Source organism: Nycticebus coucang, chromosome 13 (assembly GCF_027406575.1).
Source record: "Nycticebus coucang isolate mNycCou1 chromosome 13, mNycCou1.pri, whole genome shotgun sequence".
In the NCBI taxonomy this organism is placed as follows: domain Eukaryota; kingdom Metazoa; phylum Chordata; class Mammalia; order Primates; family Lorisidae; genus Nycticebus; species Nycticebus coucang.
This window is the reverse complement of record NC_069792.1, coordinates 7,794,940-7,815,681: the sequence shown is the minus strand read 5'-3', so window position 1 is coordinate 7,815,681 and position 20,742 is coordinate 7,794,940. Positions and strand designations below refer to the sequence as shown.

At 38.9% G+C, this 20,742-nt stretch overlaps 1 pseudogene; it reads left to right on the top strand.

Annotated features, from left to right (window-relative positions):
* The first annotated feature begins 16,406 nt into the window (after positions 1-16,406).
* LOC128563662 (hydroxysteroid dehydrogenase-like protein 2) lies at positions 16,407-17,738 on the top strand (annotated as a pseudogene).
* Positions 17,739-20,742: the final 3,004 nt, after the last annotated feature.

The window sequence follows — 20,742 nt, the reverse complement described above, 5'->3', positions numbered from 1 at the left end:
GCTTCTCTTCTGCAGGGGAATTTAGCAGGGACAGAAACAAATTCCCACAAACTTGTTCTGTTCTGTCAGTAACATCAATCAGGGGCGTGGCTGGAACTGAGTGAACACCCTCCAGCCTCCATCAAGCACCTGAGGTTGTCAGGCCTCACCTACCCCTGCCAGATAGAGGCAGAGAGCAGTGGCCTGGCTGAGCAGATATAGATTTCCTTGTGATTCAGGCAGGTGCAAACCCCTGGAGTATCTGCTCATTGGAGGTAACTGGGTCACAGCCCTGTGGGGTTATCAGTGACTGGGTGTGACAGAGGTACAAGGTGGGGAAGGAGGTATCAACCTCCTTCAAACTAATCTATTTGGTGGGTGGGTCCTCCTGACTTCACAGAGCACCAGAGCAAGTCATATGTGACTTGTCAGCAGACCCCTGCAATCTAGTTGCCAGAGACCTTTTAAACTCTCCCACCTGAGACAGGTGCTGAGACAATTGATTTGGACATTTTGAACTGAGCCAATTGCCCAAGGACTATCCAGGTGGTGCTCTGGGTGTGTGGTTGTAGAAAGCGTTGATTTTCCTTTTCCAATTGTTACATGTTGAGGGCAGGGTAACTTAATTGCTGGTATTTCTCCACAGCTGAGACTTCAACCCAGAGTAACTGTTTCACTAGGATGGAAAAGAGACCAGCTGAAAACAAGACAGAGCCACTTAGCCCAACCACATCAAACAGGTACCCAGTTTCTCAGGCCGTAGCACTGTACGGGTCCTCAACATAGCTCCAGGGAAAAGTCAAATGGTGTAAACTAATCATGGGGCAGAATCAGCAGAAAACCTCTGGTAACATGAATAACCAGAATAGATCAACCACCCCCACCCCCACACACCCCCGCCACCAAGGAAAGATATGGCAGATGTAACTGAAGATTCCATTCATAAACAGCTGGCTGAGATGTCAGAAATCGAATTCAGAATTTGGATTACAAACAAGATTAATAGAATGGAGGAAAATTTGGGATTAGAAATTCGAGGAGCAATTCAAAAGTTGGAATTAGAAATTCGAGGAGAAATTCAAAAGTTGTCTCAAGAATTCAACGAATTTAAAGACAAAACCACCAAAGATTTTGATGCACTGAAGCAAGAATTTGCAGCCCTCAAAGATCTGAAAAATACAGTAGAATCCCTCAGTAACAGAGTGGAGCAAGCAGAAGAAAGGATTTCTGACATTGGAGACTAAGCTTCTGAATGCTCCCAAACTCTCAAAGAGGAAGAGAAATGGAGAGCAAAAATGGATCAATCTCTCAGAGAGCTCTGGGATAATTCGAAGAAGACTGATATCCACCTCATTGGAATCCTGGAAGTGATGAAGTGGCTTTGCAAGGCACGGAGGCCCTTCTCCAGGAAATTATGAAAGATAATTTTCCAGACTTGCCATAGATTCTGAAATTCAGATAGCAAACAGTTTCAGAACCCCAGCACGACTCAACCCGAATAAGACACCCCCCCAGGCACATAATAATTAACTTCACTAAAGTTAATATGAATGAGAAAATTATGAAAGCAGCCAAATGTAAGAAATCCATTACCTAAAAAGGGAAGAATATTAGAAGGACTGCAGATCTCTCTGCTGAAACTTTTCAAGCCAGAAGAGGGTGGCCATCGAATTTTAATCTCCTAAAACAAAATAACTTTCAACCCCAGATCCTGTATCCAGCTAAACAGAGTATCATTTATGATGGAGAAATTAAATACTTTAATGACATTCATATGTTTTTAAAAATTGCCATAACCAAACCAGTTCTTCAGGATATTCTCAGACCTATCCTCCATAATGACCAGCCCAATCCTCTACCACAAAAATAAACTCACTCAGAAACTTTTGATCAAACTCCAACTGGCTGGCGACCTGTAGGAGACTCAAACTGAACCCACACTTTTCACCATTAACTAAGGTAAACTCTCACTGGATGAAAGATTAAAACTTAAAACATGAAACTATAAAAATACTAGAAGACAGTGCAGGGAAAACCCTTGAACAAATCAGTCTGGGTGAATATTTTATGAGGAGGACCCACACACACAAGGCAATTGAAGCAGTTTCAAAAATACACTCCTGGGACCTGATCAAACTAAAAAGCTTCTGAACAGCCAAGAACACAGTAAGTAAAGCAAGCAAACAGCCCTCAGAATGGGAGAAGATATTTGCAGGTTATGTCTCTGACAAAGGTTTAATAACCAGAATCCACAGAGAACTCAAACATATAAGCAAGAAAAGAACAAGTGATTCCACTGCAGGCTGGGCAAGGGACTTGAAGAGAAACTTCTCTGAAGAAGAAAGGTGCACAGCCTATAGACATATGAAAAAATGCTCATCATCCTTAATCATCAGAGAAAAGCAAATCAAAACTACTTTGAGATATCATCTAACTCCAGTAAGATTAGCCCATATCACAAAATCCCAAGACCAGAGATTTTGGCGTGGATGTAGAGAAAAGGGAACACTTCTACACTGATGGTGGGAATGCAAATTAATACATTCCTTCTGGAAAGATGTTTGGAGAACACTTAGAAATCTAAAAATAGATCTGCCATTCAATCCTATAATTCCTCTACTAGGTATATACCCAGACCAAAAATAACATTATAACAAAGATATTTGTACCAGAATGTTTATTGCAGCCCAATTCACAATTGCTAAGTCATGGAAAAAGCCCAAGTGCCCATTGATCCACAAATGGATTTATAAATTGTGGTATATGTAAACCATGGAATATTATGCAGCCTTAAAGAAAGATGGAGACTTTACCTCGTTCATGTTTACATGGATGGAGCTGGAACATATTCTTCTTAGTAAATTATCTCAAGAATGAAAGAAAAAGTATCCAATGTACTCAGCCCTACTATGAAACTAACTTATGGCTTTCATATGAAAGCTATAACCCAGTTATAACCTAAGAAAATGGGGAAGGGGGAGAGGGAAGGGATAGAGGTAGGAGGATGGGCAGAGGGAGGGTGATTGGTGGGATTACACCTGTGTGCATCTTACAAGGGTACATGTGAAATTTAGTAAAAGTAGAATATAAATGTCTTAACACAACAACTAAGAAAATGCCAGGAAGGCTATATTAAGCAGTGTGATGAAAATGTGTCAAACGGTCTATAAAATCAGTATATGGTGCCCCATGATCACCTTAATGTACACAGCTATGATTTAATTAAAAAAAAAAGTATTTGAAAAAATCATGACTGAAATTTTCCAAATTGGCTGAAAGATACAAACCTACAGATTCAAAAAACTAATCAAATCCCAAGTAAGATATACTCAAAGAAACTCACTCCAGTACCCATCATTATTAAATTTTTGAAAACTAAAGACAGAAAAAGAACAATCTTCAGAACAGCTAGTGAGCAGTGACAGAGCACCTATGAAGGGACTTCAGTTAGAATAATAACACTTCCCTCCATGGAGAAAACCAAAAGGAAGTGGTACAAGATTTTTCAAGTGCTGAAAAGGAAGAAATGTCAAATTCTATGTGCAGTAAAACAATCCTTCAGAAAAGAAAAAGATAACAGCAGAATGGATAAAAATAGAAATAAATGTAATAGACCATCCCTTCAGTTCTTGAGTTTCTTTGATCTTATTTTAGGTTGAAGTAAAAATTATAATACAACTATGCACCATTCGATGTGAATAAAGTAAATTTGAAGGCAATTATAATTTGAAAATTTGAATGGCCAATGGACACAAATGGAAATATAGTTTCCATACTATATTAGGAATAGTTAAATTCAACACCAGTAGTTTTGACAAATTACACATATCTATGGTAACATCTATAGCAATGACTAAGACAACCATGCAATTCAATGTAATAAAACCACTCTAAATAAATCAAAATTGAGCTCTAAAAAAATGTGAAAGTAACTCACAGGATGAAAAGAAAAAGGAAAGAAAAGAAAAAGAGAGCACACACAGAAAACACATAAATGCAGGAGAAAAATCCAGACTTTACCCTAATCACTATTAATATTAAAGTAAGTATAGTCTAAATGCACCAATTAAAAGGGAATGGCAGAATTAATTTTAAAACATGACCCAATTATGCTGTCTCCAAGAAACTCACTTCAAACATAATATGGGTAAATTCAAAAAGTAAAAGGATAGAAAAACACATATAAATATTAATTTAAAAGAAAATAAAGCAGAAGTAGTTATATCCATATCAGTAAAAGCAGACGTCCCAGCAAAAAAATTTACTAAAGACAAAGATGACCATTACATAATGATAAAAGGATGAGTCCACCAAGAAGGCACGGCAATTCTCAACATGTACACACAAAACAACACATTTAAATTACATGAAACACAAGGGATATAGCTAAAAATAGAAATAGACAAATCTATAATCCGCAATTTGGGAACTATAAAACACTAGACTATCAACAGATCTCCAAGATACGAGACAAAAACTCAGAAAGTATACAGAAGGACTTAATAACAACTTTAACAAAGAGCATCTAATTGACTTTTTTATTGTTATTATTTATTTATTTTTTATTAAATCATAACTGTATACATTTATGAAGTACAATATGATGATTTTATATACAATGTGGAATGATTAAATAAAACTGATTAACATAACTAATTGACATTTATTGAACATTCTACTGTACAACTATAGAATATGCATTCTTTTCAAAGGCCTCATGAAACATTCATTAAAAAAGACAGTATTCTGGGACATGAAACAAACCTGAATACATTTTTAAAAAATTAAATCATACAGAGTGTGGTCTCTGGTCATAATAGAATCAAAATAGAAATCAATAAGAGAAGAACAATAGAAAAATATACAACAACTTGGAAAATAACACTCTTTAAACATTCTATGAGTCAAAAGAAAAATCACAAAGGAAATAAAAAGTTAAATAGAACTGAATGGAAATGAAATCACAGCATATCAAAATTGGGAGGAGGAAGTAAACAGTGATGAGATGAGAATTTTTGGTACTAAATATTTACTTTAAATCAGTAGCCAAAGTTCTTACTTTAGAAACTAGAAAAAGAAAAGTACAGTAGATCCAAAGCAACTAAAGAAAAGGAAATAATAAAGAGTAGAAATTAATGAAATTTAAAACAGGAAAACAATATGAAAATTAGTAAATCAAAAGGCTGTCTCTTCAAAAAGCCATACAATAACACTGATAAACTTCCTACAAGATGGACAAAAGCACAAAGAGAGAAGACATAAATTATTAACCTCAAGAATAGAAATAAAGCTATACAAACACATCTTGCAACTATTAAAAAGGTAATAAAGAAAGGCTGGGAGTAACTTTGCACTGATCACTTGACAACTACAAGAAATGGAACAATTCTTTAAAAAAAACAAACTGACAAAATTTAGTCAAAATGAAAAAGATAAACTGGAGTACTACTCAACCATAAAAGAAATGAACTACTGTCTTTTGTAGCAATTTGGGTGGAACTAGAGACCATTATCCTAAATGAAGCTATCTCAAGAATGGAAAAAAAAAAAACACACCAAATGCATGCTCTAATAATTTGGAACTTAACAGTGGGCACAGAGAGAAGTAAAAGTTACTGGGAATCAAGAAAGGGGGAAGTGGGAGGAGGGAAGGAGTAAAAACCTACCTCACAGGTACAGTGAATGCTGTGTGGGTAATGGGCATACTGAATCGAGCATTATAAAAGCTATCCACATAATAAAAACATTTGTAACCATTTAATACTTTGAAATTTTTAAAAAACAAATAACCTGAATGGCCCTATAACTTTTAAATAAATTAAATTTGAAGTTAATAATTCAGAAAAAGGAATCTTAAATCTCAGTTGGTTACACTGGAGAATTTTTAGCAATCATTCAAAGAAGAATTGACAATAATTTTGCCCAGTATTTGGCATAAATAAAAGAGGAAGCAACACTTCTCTCATATTTATAAAGCCAGCTATTGATGATGCCAAAATCAGACAAAGACAGCAGAAAGAAAGAAGGAGGAGGAGGGTTATCTCACAAACTTAGAAGCAATACTTCTCAAAAATTTTTTAACAAGTTTAATCCAACAGTGCATAAAAAGAATGATGTCCTACAACCAGGAAGGATTTATTGATTTATTCCAGGTATGCAGTATTCAAAAATCAATCAGTGGGATTTGCCACATCAACTTGCTAAGGAAGAAAATCAATATGACTCTATGAATTGACACACAGGAAAACATTAGACAAAACTCAAGGCTCATTCATAACAAAAAACTCTCAGAAAAAGAAGGAACAGGAGTAGGAAATAGAGGGTAAATTCCTCAGCCTGACAAAGAACATCTACAAAGAACCCATAGCTAAGATGTTAATAGTGAAGGACTGAATGGTATTTCTCTAAAACTTGTAAAAGGAAAAGATGTATTCTCTTAAACTCTTGATCAACATGATATTGGAAGTTTCAACTGCTGCATTAAGGCAAGAAAAAAAGGGCATATAGATTGGGGGGGGAATAAAACTACCTTTGTAGATGACATAATTGACTGCATAAGAAATCCCCTATATTTATGTAAATATCTATAAATTTATTTATATAAATAATCTATAAAAGGATGCCTAGAATTAATAAACAATTTCAATAATACAGAATACACAATCAATGCACAAAAATTAATTCCATTTACATATAATGACAATGACCAAGTGGAAGCAAAAATCAAAAATACAACACCATTTACAATTGCTTCAAGGAAAACACAATGCTTAAGTATAAATTAATAAGACAAGTACATGCTGAGAATTATAAAATGCTGAGGAAAGAAATCAAAGAAGACCTAAGCATTTGGAAAGACACACCATATTCCTGGATTAGAAGGTTCAATATTGTAAAGATGTCAAAGATCCCTAAATTGATCTATTGGTTTCATGCAATGCCTATCAAATATTACTAAGCTTCTAGAAAAATGTCTTTAAAAATCTATATAAAAACAGAAAGGAGCTAAAACAGATGGAACAATTTTTAAAAAGAAGAAAGTGGGAGGAATCACTCTTCCTGGGCTTGAGACTCACCATACAACCCTTAATACAGTGTGGCATTGGTGAATAGTCACAATATTGTGTGCAATAAAACTCCTCAGTGAAGCCAGAAAAAGAACCACACAAATATGCCCCATTAACAATGAAGCAAAAGCAACTCATAGAAGACAGGCTTTCCAATACATAGACATCTATAACTATAACCAAACAAAAAAATTGACAAAAATCTCATGCCTTGCACATAAAAATACAACTCAAAATAGATCATGGACTTCAAGGCAAAATAAAACTGTAAAACTTCTAGAAAAGAACATAGGAGGAAGTTTTTAGGACCTTAGACTAGAAACAGGGTTTTCAACTTGATATCAAAAGCACAGTCCATTAAAGAAAAATATGGTTAATTGGTCTTTTGGATATACACCTGTGCCTCTTTAGAGGACAATTTAAGCCATTCACATTAATTGAGAATATCGATAAGCCTGGTAGTATTTTGGGTATCAAGTTTTTCAAAAGTCCAGTGGACATTTTTAATTCTTTTGCCACTGTGGAAGTTGGAGTTTGATCAAAAGTTTCTGAGCAAGTTTACTTTGGTGGTAGAGCACTGTCCTTGCAATTGTGGAGGATGGGTCTGAGAGTATCCTGGAGAACTGGTTTAGTTATGACAAATTTCTTCAATATGTGAATGTCATTAAAGCATTTAATTTCTCCATCATAAATGAAACTCAATTTAGCTGGGTACAGGATCCTGGTTGAAAGTTATTTTGTTTTAGGAGGTTAAAGGTCGAAGAAATGTTTCAGCAGAGCAATCTGCAATGATTCTAATATTCTTCCCCTTGTAGGCTATGGTTTTCTTCCATCTGCCTGCTCTCAGAATTTTCTCCTTCATATTAACTTTGGTGAATTAATTATAACGTGTCTAGGAAATAGTTTATTTGGATTGAGTTGTGCTGGGGTTCTGAAACTGTCTGCTATCTGGATTTCAGAATCTCTTGCCATGTTTGGGAAGTTCTCCCCAATTATCTCCTAGAGTAGAGCATCTGGGCCTTTCAAAGCAACCTCTTCTCCTTCAGGGATTCCTATAAGGCAAATGTTTGCTCTTTTGGAGTGGTCCACAATTCTCTCAGGGAATGGTCCATTTTTGCTCTCCACTTTTCTTCTTTGAGCATTTGGGAACATTCAAAAACTGTCTTCAATGTCAGAGATCCTTTCTTCTGCCTGCTTCTGTTACTGAGGGATTCTACTGTATTTCTCGATCTTTGAGAGCTGCAAGTTCTTCACCCAATGTATCAAAAATCTTTGGTGATTTTGTCTTTGAATTCTTGAGACAACTTTTGAATTACTCCTTGAAATTCTAATTCCATCTTTGCCACCATTCTATTGATCTTATTTGCCATCCAAATTCTGAACTCAATTTCTGACATCTCAGCCATTTGTTTATGAATGGAATCATCTGGTGTGTCTGTTTTGTCATTCCTTCCTGGAGTTGATCTACTCTGATTATTCATGTTGCCAGAACTCAGTCCATACCTGATGATAACAAGTCAGCAATGATTTTCTCCCTCAGCCACTGCACCTTTGCCCCAGCTACTCTGCAGCACTGGTATCCCTACAGGGCAAGGTCTGGCTCCCTCTGGCAGTCCTCAGATTCGGGGAAGTGTCTCTCCAAGATTAGACCCTGGCAGGATCACTCTATTATTGCTGAATCTTTGTGGGAAGTGTCCCTGCACAGCTCTCAGGTGGCTCTCATGGACAGGGAGGTGGCTATAGCTGGGGCTCCAGGAGTACCGGGTGCAGGGCTCCAGCAGCAGGGTGGGGCATGTAGCACATGGCTCTGGCTGGGCAGGGTGCATAGTGTGCAGCTCTGGCAGGGCAGAGTACACGTTGGCTCCAGCAGGGCTGGGCACAGGGTGCAAGGCTCCAGCAGGGCAGGGCACTCAGCTTGCAAGCCTCCTCCCACAACTGGTTTGCACTTTCTCAGAGCCAAGCCCAAAAGCCTCCCCACCTTTGTCTACACTACTGCTGAGTTCACTGTTACAGTGCAGCTTTTCTATCACAGCCCTTGCAGTGCCCAAACCTGGCAATGAACCAGAGACATTCTGGTCTCTGCAGGGGTTAGGCTTCTGGACCATCAGGTGAGTGGGGCGTGGTGGACTGGAAGTACAAATGGCAGGGAAAACATTAGTTCAACTTTCATGCCTGGAAAGAGAGTGCTCAGGGTCACAGCAGGGTCCCTCCGGAGAAGTAGTCCCCACTTCCTGCAACTCTCTCCCATGGGGTGAGACAAGAGATCCTCAGTTCACTGCCCACCTTTAGAAAACCTACAGCAAGCAAAACAAACAGACAAACAAACTCTCTCAGGGGACACTTTTCTTTTGGGATGAATTTCTGTACCTGAAATTTGCTTTCTTGGAGTTGCAGCTTGTCTCAGCAGAGGTGACGTGAAGTTATTACTCTTCTCTCTCATCTCGGCTCTCAGTCTTCAGCTTTTGGGGGGTACTTTCTGGTCATCAACCTTCCCTCTGGATGGGAGCTTCTTTCAAAAGCTGGCTCCAGTTGGCTATCTTGCCCCATCCTTTGAGCCTGTAATTTTTAAAGGCCAAATGATCACACACAACAACCAAGTTGTTATTGTGCCTTTGAGGGGACAGGGAGTCATTTGGGTCTCCCATTGTGAAATAATTTTCTCTCCCTATTGTCCTTACATGGCTTCATTTTTAGAAAATGTGTCAAATTGAATCTCTGAGAATACTATCCACAAATTATTCTCAGTGGAGGACTTTTTAGAATAAAGCAGAATCTTGTGCCTTAAAGAAAATTATGTATAGTAATAAGTATCTTTTCCCCACAGTAAGTGCCAAAGAAAAGGGAAAAGAGAACTAAATCGTTGAAGATGCAGAATTTAAAGAATTCAGCAAGCACTTATTGAGCACAGAATTGACAATTGGGGGTTCTGAGATAAATAAAATATTGTCTCTGCCCTCAAAGAAAAATTTCTTCTCCTTTTTTAAAAAAAGTGCTACCTATTTATTTTAATTATGCATGCACAAATAGCCCCTAGGCACAAAAGATAGAGTTTGTCCTTTAGGAAAATCAAAACCCTACCTCCCACTGCCCAGTCATGGCAATCAGAGCAAGTAATGGATCTTAGGAATTCCTCAGTGTGTTCAGCCTTCTACTGAATATTGAAAAATACACTTACTTTGGTCATATCACTTCTGATCATTGTTCATCATTTCCTCTGAGGACCAAGATGTAAATCTGAGTTGGGTGCAGTGGCTCATGCCTATAATCCTAGCACTCTTGGAGGCTGAGGTGGGTGGATCTGAGCTCACAGTTTTAAGACCAGCCTGAGCCAGAGCAAGACCTCATCTCTGAAAATAGCCAGGCATTATGGAGAGCGCCTGTACTCCCAGCTACTTGGGAGGCTGAGGCAAGAGAATTGTTTCAGCCTGCAGGTAGAATGGGAACTGAAGATTCCCAGAAAAAGGGAAAAATAAAAAAGTAAGCTGAGTGAGGTAGAACAAACGAAAGTCAGCTAGTTTAACTTTAAACCAGCTGCTGCCAAATTTCTTATGTGAGCAAGTTTCCTGCTTTTCCTAGAGCTCTGGCCTATTGGTGACACAGCTTACTAACACCCCTGTTGGGTCTGTAAATACTCTGAGGCATAATGGCCACAGAAGATGCAAGGCCTGGAAAGACACATTAACTAGACCATTTACTGCCCAGTAAACAGTCAAAGCAAATACCCATTCTGGAGATTTTTATTTGGCTTGGGCAGAGATCAAGGGAACAACTCCAGCCCCAAAATATGAGCAGGAGGGCTTATATCCATTATTGCAGAGGAAGACCCTCTGTGGTGGTAATGAGAAGAAAATTCCTCTCTCCCACCAATTCTTCAGAGGAGATTGATGCCAGTGGCATTTTACTCCACAGTGAATTAGTGGAGTATAACGCCTCCCTAAGAATTTGTTTGTGTGACCACAGACAAGAGGCCGCCCCCATACGAGGCTCAGGTTCCAGATATCTCAAGGCTGCTCAGATCCTTAAAGTTAATGATTATAGAAACAATAGGAGCTGATATGCTCACTCACAGAAACCGCTGATGTTTTTGTTTCCTTCCTCAATTACCCTTTGGGTTAATGAGCCAAAAAAGCTGAATGGAACTGACACTGGGGCCGTCCCATGAGTAGGCAGTGGTCCTCTGAGTTCCCACCTTTGACAATTCTATTCTGTGTATCTTGTCTCTCTCCTTCTCATTGTTTCTAACTTTATATTTCTTCAGTGGGTCACTGCCAGATCCACAGGTTTTAACAGACCCTGCCCCTGGGGCGGGACCCCAGCATGAGCCCAAGAGTTCGAGGTTGCTGGTAGCTCTGATGCCACAGCACTGTACCAAGGGTGACAAAGTAAGACTCTGTCTCAAAAAAAAAAAAAAAAAGATGTGAATCTGAGTTTTTTGGTGATAAGTAACTGTACAGCTTCCCCTTTTTTTCTTTGATGAGAAACTATTCTAAGGGCCAAAGAGATTTCTGGGCTCTACACCATCTCGTGATATAATAATTAACCACCAGATGAAAGAGTTGTTATCTCCAGGAGTATAGGATGGCTGTGAGGGTCTGAGGGTCACTTCTCCATGTGGGAGCATGTCTCTGACTACTGGCAACCTTTCTAAGATCACTCCTCTTGTGCCCCAGTGAAACAGAAAGCCATACCCAGCTTTCTCTTTTAACCAAGTAAAAGACCATTTAACTTCTCCTTAATTTACCTCCAGTGAAGTTCTCATTTTCACCAAATTAGGGGAAATAGTGTTCAAACACCCTTCTTTTGTAGGAGTGCAGAGGGAGTTACAGGGAAATATCCCAGTTCAGTGAATGTTATGGACTGAATTTTGTCTCCCCCCAATTTATTGTTGAAATCCTAATTCCCAACGTGACTGTATATGGTGATAAGGCTTTGGGGAGCTAATTCAGGTTAAATATAGTCATAGGGTGAGGCTTTAATCCAACAGGATTGGTGGATTTTTTTAGAAGCAGAAGAAGAGACTACTCTCTGAGTGACACAAAGAGGAGGTCATGGAGCTCACAGGGTGAAGATGTCCACCTATAAGCCCAGAACAGAGGCCTCACAATGAAGCCAACTGTGCTGGCACTTTGATCTTGGACTTCCAGCCTCCAGAACTGTGAGAAAATAGACTTCTGTTGGTTAAGCCCATCAGTCTGTGGTATTTTGTTATGTAGCCCAAGAAGACTGATACAGGGAGAGTCCATGGTGTCAAGACTAGAGAAAAGCGTCTCTCTCTGGAGGCTACATAGAGGTGTGGAAATGAGATGAGGGAAAAGATGATGCCTTACAATTCAAAGAGGATTCCTCAAAGGCCAGGAGCAGATGTTAAATTCTAGGATGTGACATTAACAATTTGGGTGCAAACTCAATAGGTCAAATTCAAGCAGCGGTGGTTCCAATCCAGGGGCTCACTTAGGAGGACTGAGTGCACATGGCTAGGATTATAGTGGGCAGCTCCCTTGGGCAGTATTTTCTGGGTTTTGCAGACTCAATAATTTCTCGGGTTACCTAGCAGAAACACATTGTGAGCTTTGGGTCCTTCATTTTTGACAGATAAGTTCTAGTCCCTCTTTTCCACCTTTATTTTCCAGGAAATCAGTAGAAATGGCCTAATGATGACAGGACTTCAGCATTTCTTATTCTCTCTCAGATTTCTCATCTTACGTGCCCGTGCCAAGGACTAGACAGGTGTGGATGGCAGGGTTTTTGTTGTTCAGGCAGAACTGAAAGTGGTAAAACCTGGATGTGTAAAATCTGTAGAAACTTCTCTAAGACCCATATGTTATCAACCTAGCTGATGAGAGTAGACAGGTGGATGTTTTAGAACCGGAATATATCATTGTGGCTTCCTTCAGAGGTCAGGTAACTCAGAAAGATGTGAACATAGATTTTCTTGATGAACAAAATAATAGTGGCTGAGATGGATGAGAGCTGATGAAAATTATGATGTTGGCCATTTTGACAAGGGAATTCCTTGCAAAATACTAGTGTGGATTCATATGACGATGGAACCCAGAAGCCTTCTAGGGTGGGAGCAGGTGTGGTCTTCCAAGCCTGTAGGATCTATCCTTAGCCCAAGTCAAAAATATCCCCACAGGAGAGGACATCATACCTCTTTAGACTATACTGAAATGTCTGTCTGGACATGGTGACGCTGAGGCATAAGCACTGAACTTGACGCGAGGAACCTCCTGATGAGAAACACAGAGCTGCAGTGAGTAAAACTCTGAACCGGGAAGTGTGGCGCCTGGATGCTGGAATCACAGACATCAGTTTCAATATCTACTCTGTGAAGTACGCACTGGATGACCCCAAGTAAATGAATTAAATTCTTTCGGCCTTGGTCTTCTCATCCATAGTGTGTCAATAACAACGCTACCTATCTCAAAGACTTGAGTAAGGATTAAATGAAATGGGGCTCACGATGCTTTACTGACTATGTCAGGCACAGAAGTAAGCACGCATAAATGTTTTTTAATCATCAATTAAGGGGGAGAAAAAGGCCCTGGCTAACACTTAACCAATTTCTTTATCCTGTGAGGATATTTCATCTTCTTTTTTCTTAACCCTAGAAAACAGAAAAGAAAAGCATACGAGGTCTTGGCTCAGGTAATCTAATTTTGAACTTCGGGTTGAAAATAGAAGTTGACCCTCAAGGGGAAATTTTTTTTTTCTGACATAGCAAAATACGTTCCTTTTAAATCAGGTTTGTTGTGTTGGTATTCTATCAGTAACTTTCCATTCCTTTCTTCTCTTTCTCACCTCCCTCTTAGAAAGTTTTACTCTCACTAGGTAATTTACCTGAGAGTTTGCTGCTTTTTATAAATATTCATATGGGGCCCTTCTCATAAAGAGATATTGATGATGCATCTTTGCTAACCTCTCTAGTCTAATATAAAATTTCATTATTTTTTTAACTGTGCATTTGGAAGCATTAAAATCTCTTTGCCTACATGAGGATGAGAATTCAATCTTAATATTATAGGATGATTCCCTCTTTTCATCAGTTTTAGTTAGACACACTAACACCATTTCTTGTCAGTCCCTACTGCAGCAATCTGTCCTAAGTATCCTCTCCTCATACTGCTTGCTTTGTTTGCCTACTCAAAGCAGCAGATTTGGTGATTGTGTGACATCCAAATTGTTTCAACGAATAAAACCAATGAGAGGCTCAGCTAGTCATGAAAGGTGCTCTATTATAACAACACGCTTAGGAAAAATCCTTTAGTCAAACAAGGATCAAGAATATCCAAAAGAAAATGACTTCTTTTAAAAAGAAAATATTCCACATCCTGTTAATGAGGGGAAAACAAAAACAAACAAACAAAAAAAATAAAAAACCCAAACTCCTGGGCGGCGCCTGTGGCTCAGTGAGTAGGGCGCCGGTCCCATATGCCGGAGGTGGCGGGTTCAAACCCAGCCCCGGCCAAAAAAAAAAAAAAAAAAAAAAAACCCAAACTCTGAAAAATAATTTAAAGAGGTTTATCCTGAACCAGATGTGCATAACTATGGCCCAGGAAGCCATGCTGAAGAAGTCTGGAGCAAATGGTTCTGAAGTTAAATGTATGAAAACAAAATGTCAGGTTATAGTTTGCTTTTATATATTTTAGGGGGACAGTAATTGCAAGTAAAATCCCAAATTAATACATAAAAGGTGTTCATTGTGAAAGCACATATAGTGAGAAAAAGGTGGTCCTGACTAACCTTCACCCTCTGTCTTCCATTCTTACTGTTTTGTAAATTTAGCTCCTACCCTAGAGATGTTTATCTTGAGTAGTTTAGGCAGATTGATTTAGGAGATTAACTTTTTTGTTGTTGCAGTTTGGCCGGGGCCGGGTTTGAACCCACCACCCTCCGTATATTGGGTCAGCGCCCTGCTCACTGAGCCACAGGTGCCGCCCGAGATTAACTTTTAAATTAGAATGTTCTTAATTGTTTATGGGTCATGGGTTCTGCTAATTATTGTTTAAAATAAGGGTTAACATAGTCTTCACTTTGAACCCAAATGTATAAAACTGTAATGTTGGAAATGGAATATCAGAACACTCTTGGTGAGGCTACTGTCACTGTCTGTAATCCCAGCCTTCTGACAAACAAAGTTTGGTGGACCTATCCCCATCTCTGAATATTGGCTGAGAGTGACAGGTGGCCGGCCTCATTTTGTCTGGAAATAATTGGTTTGGCCCTAAAAAGTGGGGCATCTTGAAACAGAGGTTTACAGATTTTAGGTGGGTTCAAAGATTCTTTGATTTATAGTGGATTAAAGAAATAAAACTTTCTCTGATGGCTTGGAATGTTTTACGTTAATATGAGAAATTCTGTTAATCAGAGACAAGCCATAATATACTCCCTCAAGTGATCAGTTAAACCAATTGATGACCTGTAGGTAAGTTAAACTTTGCCCTCAGTGAACTTAGGTCCTGTTAATAATTTAGTATCTTACTTCCACAAAGAGTGTTTTGTTAGTCTTATGATCTCTGTTTTAACATTTATTCCAGTTAATTATTATTTCTAAACTCCAAAAGTGAGGGAGTATAGTCCAACCTCCCTTCCCTTCATGGCCAGGAACTCAGTTTTAACATTTTCCTGGGATCTTTTTGACCAAAGGGGATTCATTTCACCATCAAGAGACTTAGGATTTTATTTTTGCTCACAGTCCAATAGCACATATGAATGTAGAACATAAAAAAATAAATCAAGAAACAAGTGTTAAAAATGTATGATTTGTGAACAAAATAACTTTTCACCACCAACAAAATTACATACAAAATAATATTTATAGTTTTTGGAAATTATTTACATCAATCCTACATAAGGTTTTTCCTCCCAAATTTGGGATAGGACATACAATATCACACTGGCCTGCTAGGGGAGATTCTGCTTCTGCCATAGTTAAAATGTTACTGGATGAAGAAGGTCCAGCCACATGTCACTGTCAGCCAATACGCAGAGACAGGGATCAGTCCACAAAACTTTGTCAGAAGGCTGAGATTCTGGAGAACAGTGAGAGTAGCCTCTCTAAGACTTTTCTGTTTTTCCATTTCCAAAATTACAGTTTTATATATTTGAGTTCAAAGCGAAGACCATGTTAACACTTATCTTTAAACAATAATCGGCAGAACACATGACCGGTAAATAATAATCAGTATTAACCCACGATCCAAAACAATACATTCCAAATTAAAGTTGATCTCCTAAATCAAGCCACCTAAACTACTCAAGATAGGCATCTTTAGGGTAGGAGCTAAATTTATAAAACACTAATAAGGGGAGACGGGGCACTCTGCTTGCGGCCGCCAAGTTCTCTGGTCTGCGAAAGTCATGTTACCCAACACCAGGAAGCTAGCAGGATGTACGGTGTTTATCACAGGTGCCAGCCGTGGCATTGGCAAAGCTATTGCATTGAAAGCATCAAAGGATGGAGCAAATATTGTCATTGCTGCGAATATTGTCACCACCCACGCACACCCAAAACTTCAGGGCACAATCTACACTGCTGCTGAAGAGATTGAAGCAGTTGGAGGAAAGGCCTTGCCATGTGTTGTTGATGTGAGAGATGAACAGCAAATCAGTGATGCAGTCGAGAAGGCAGTCAAGAAATTTGGAGGAATTGATATTTTGGTCAATAATGCCAGTGCTATTAGCTTGACCAACACATTGGAAACACCTACAAAGAGAGTGGATTTGATGATGAGTGTGAACACCAGAGGCACCTACCTTACATCTAAAGCATGTATTCCTTATTTGAAAAAGAGTAAAATCACTCATATCCTTAATGTCAGCCCACCACTGAACCTAAATCCAATGTGGTTCAAACAGCACTGTGCTTATACCCTTGCTAAGTATGGTATGTCTATGTGTGTACTTGGAATGGCAGAAGAATTTAAAGGAGAAATTGCAGTCAATGCATTGTGGCCTAAAACAGCCATACACACCGCTGCCATGGATATGCTGGGCTGATCTGGTATCGAAAGCCAGTGTAGAAAAGTCGATATCATCGCAGACGCTGCATATTCCATTCTCAAAAAGCCAAAAAGTTTTACTGGCAACTATATTATTGATGAAAATATCTTAAAAGAAGAAGGAATAAAAAACTTTGACATCTATGCAGTTAAACCAGGCCATCCTTTGATACCAGATTTCTTCTTAGATGAACACCCAGAAACGGTTACCAAGAAAATGGAATCACAGGGTGGTATTCCAGAGGTCAAAGAAGAAAAGCCGCAGCCCCAGCCCCAGCTGCAGCCACAACCAAAAGCACATGCTGGAGCTGTGGAAGAAACATTTAAAATTGTTAAAGACTCTCTCAGTGATGACGTGGTTAAAGCCACTCAAGCAATCTATCTGTTTGAACTCTCAGGTGAAGATGGTGGCATATGGTTTCTTGATCTGAAAAGCAAGGGTGGGAAAGTTGGATATGGAGAGCCTTCTGATCCAGCCGATGGGGTGATGAGCATGTCTACAGAAGATTTTGTGAAAATGTTTTCAGGGAAACTAAAACCAACAATGGCATTCATGTCAGGAAGATTGAAGATTAAAGGAAACATGGCCCTAGCAATCAAATTGGAGAAGCTAATGAATCAGATGAATGCCAAACTGTGAAAGAAAAGAAAAAAAATATGTCGACTGCTATGTTCACAAAGTAAAAAACTCAAAGCTAAAATCTATTGTTGTCGGTTTTCTTCCCTATTGTATTATAAGGATATGCATGTTTGTTCTGGAAAAAAACAGAATTTCTGTATCTGTAAGACTTGAAATTGCAATTAAAACAGTTGGCTAATTAAAAAAAAAAAAAAAGAAAGAAAAAAGAAAGGGAGACGGGGTGAAGGCCAGCCGAGTCATGTCTGCACTAGCCTGACAGACTCTACCTTATTCTCATTATATGTGCTTTAAAAATAGGGAATCAAATGCTATGGTGAGGGATGTGAAGCTGCCTGCAGAATGGTTGGGTCCAGAACTGTACTGCTAAACCAAGGTGGCAAACACCCTATGCCCTGAAGCAGCCTCATGTCATCCACAAAACTGGCACAGGGCCACTGAGACGTCTACTCCTATGCAGCACAATGTAAACACCTCCAGGACCATCCTTGCCCTCAACAAAACAGAATGGAGCAAAGACACCTACAACTCCACACAGACTCTCCATGTTCACTGGGGATGCGTGATTGTTGAACACCTGGAACTTTAGCTTCAAGGGAGTGAGAACGATATAGTTGCGAGGGCCAGGAGACAATCAGAGAGAAAGAACCACTATGTCAGGATACCCCCGTGTCCTCCATACTTATCAGTATGTCCCCTGGGGAGCTAGCCAGGACCTATCCCAGAAAGAGCATCCCTAATTCTTGATAGAATGAGCACAGGACAATTGAATGAGATTTTTCTCAAAGGAGTCAGACATGGAATTTCATAGGACATTGTATCATTTGAAATACTTTGGTAATCTTTTCTTTTTGTTTCTAAATTATTAAGGACTAAGTTCTTTTACTCAACACAACCAATTCACAAATGCTTATTGGTCTGTTCATATAACAAAAGAACAGTGGCAGCGGCTTAAACCTGGAACAGAGGGTGGCCCAGTGAGGACAGAAAGGGCAGTGAACACTTTGCCCCAATGCAGGAAATGGGAAGGTTCTGATCAGTTTGATTACTGTGATTCTGCCTCCCTTTGAATGTGCACATCCAGTATTAACTTTCTGTGGTGCTTCCCTGGGGACAGATCACACAAGGGGCTCATATCCATCAAGGCTTCCCTCTGGTAAGAAGCTAGATTGTGCCTCTGTTGAAAAGCTCAGTGCTAAAGAACTGAATCAATCATGCCAGACAAATGGTATCTCCTCTTGCTCACAAAATTCTTCCAGGAAAGCAATTTCATAACCTCCACTGATAATCTGTTCTACTGGTAACTCCTGCTGCCAGAAAGATGCCCTGGTTACGGCCAGCTGAATAGACTTGCCATCAGGTGGTAAAATGGAAACTTTCTTGTTAATCCTAAATAGAATAAATTCACTGAGTTTAAAAATCCTGAAGCTGAGCAGAAACTCTAATAAACTAATTTCTCCCTATGAAAAATATTAATTTAGCACTTGCTTGACATATGACTTGATTTCTAGATGATACAAATTTCAGATACAAAGAAACCGAAAAGTACCCACTATCAGCCTTTATCATTTTTAGACAATAATTCATAATACTGCTTAAATTTAACTTTCTGCTTGTATGGCTGGTACCAAGGAATTAAAGTTATGAGAATTAAATGAAAACGTGTGTTTAAAGCATGTTAGCATAACAATGTAAACTTAATAGCACTGAACTGTATACATTTAAAATGGTTAAAATAGTAAATTTTACGTTGTGTATATGTTGCACAATTTTTTTTTCTCAAAAGTTAATTAAGGAAGCTGAACAAAGCACACTTTGACAGATTGACAAGTAAGTGTCATATCAAGGGTGATAGTCAAAATACTTAGCGCCATTTGGCTCAAGCAACCACTCAGAGACTCAATGCCAATCTGAGTGTTGTGCCTCTGCCCCCACCCTGCCAATCAGGACAAACTAGCAGAATTTATACTGTTAATATTATTGTGACTTCATGTAGCAATAGTACTACACAGGCTGGTGGGGCCTAAAGAAATTGTGACTGCTACACCGGCTGTCAGAAGCCACACATCCTACTCTTTGCCCTTAGTGCTGGAAATGTTCTCTCTTGTTCTCTCCACTTTTGGAAATGTTCACATCCTCCCAGATCCAGTCCAGACTCTGCCTCTTCCTGGAAGTCTTCCTTGATGTCCAGATGCAGCATAGATGTCTCTAATTTCTAGCCTTTCATTGCAATAGAAGGTCTGGTACAATTTAGCATTTGATTTTCTTTTTTTTTTTTTTTTTTTTTTTTTAATTTTTTTATTAAATCATAAGTGTATACAATGATATGATTATGGGGCATCATACACTCACTTCATAAACCATTTGACACATTTTTATCCCAGTGGTTAATATAGCCTTTCCGGCGTTATCTCAGTTACTGTGCCAAAACATTTATATTCTACATTTACCAAGTTTCGCAAATACCCCTGTAATATGCACCACAGGTGTGATCCCACCGATTCCCCTCCCTCTACCCACCCCCCCCTTTCCCACTTCCCCCTATTGTTAAGTTGTAGCTGGGTTATAGCTTTCATGTGAGAGTCCCAAATTAGTTTCATAGTAGGGCTGTGTTCATTGGATATTTTTTCTTCCATTCTTGGGATACTTTACTAAGAAGAATATGTTCCAGCTCCATCCATGTAAACATGAAAGAGGTAAAGTCTCCATCTTTCTTTAAGGCTGCATAGTATTCCATGGTATACATATACCACAATTTATTAATCCATTCGTGGATCGATGGGCACTTCGGCTTTTTCCATGACTTAGCAATTATGAATTGGGCTGCAATAAACATTCTGGTACAAATATCTTTGTTATGTTGTGATTTTTGGTCTTCTGGGTATATGCCCAGCAGAGGAATTACAGGATTGAATGGCAGATCTATTTTTAGATCTCTGAGTGTTCTCCATATATCCCTCCAAAAGGAATGTATTAATTTGCATTCCCACCAGCAGTGCAGAAGTGTTCCCTTTTCTCCGCATCCACGCCAACATCTCTGGTCTTGAGATTTTGTGAT